The sequence below is a fragment of the Charadrius vociferus genome, unplaced genomic scaffold (assembly GCF_000708025.1).
Source record: "Charadrius vociferus isolate BGI_N301 unplaced genomic scaffold, ASM70802v2 scaffold436, whole genome shotgun sequence".
Taxonomy (NCBI): domain Eukaryota; kingdom Metazoa; phylum Chordata; class Aves; order Charadriiformes; family Charadriidae; genus Charadrius; species Charadrius vociferus.
In genome coordinates, this window is record NW_009649187.1 from 5,382,331 (window position 1) to 5,382,716 (window position 386).

General features: G+C 59.3%; 1 protein-coding gene across 1 annotated transcript in view; it reads right to left on the bottom strand.

Annotated features, from left to right (window-relative positions):
* The window catches only part of TMEM150A (transmembrane protein 150A), a 13,133-nt gene that overhangs the window by 5,097 nt on the left and 7,650 nt on the right, over positions 1–386 (bottom strand). The gene's annotated exons all lie outside the window — the stretch shown is intronic.

Genomic DNA, 386 nt, shown 5'->3' on the forward strand with positions numbered 1-386 from the left:
AGATTTTTAGGTAGACACACCAAGCCAAAAACCCTGCAGAAGAAGTTGCCAAGAGAGCAAATGGATATTTTTTTTCCCCCCCCCAGCCCTCGCCTCTCCCGCACCTCGTCCCCCAATCCCGGGGCGCTGCAGGCAGCTCTGCCTGTGGGGTGGCAGGGCCCCGCGGGGCCGTCCCATCCCCCTGGCACTGCCAGATTTAGCTTTGAGCAAGCAAGCGAGCAAGCTTCAACCTTTTCCATGGAGACACACGGCCCTCTGTAATTCCCTGACCACTTATTTTCATACTTCCCCCATGCTGTGGTTTTTTCAATGGCCTCCTTCTCCCCGCCTGCTTTGCGGGGGGGCCGGACTGTTCACCGGAGCGGCCGTAACCGCAGGCGAGCCCG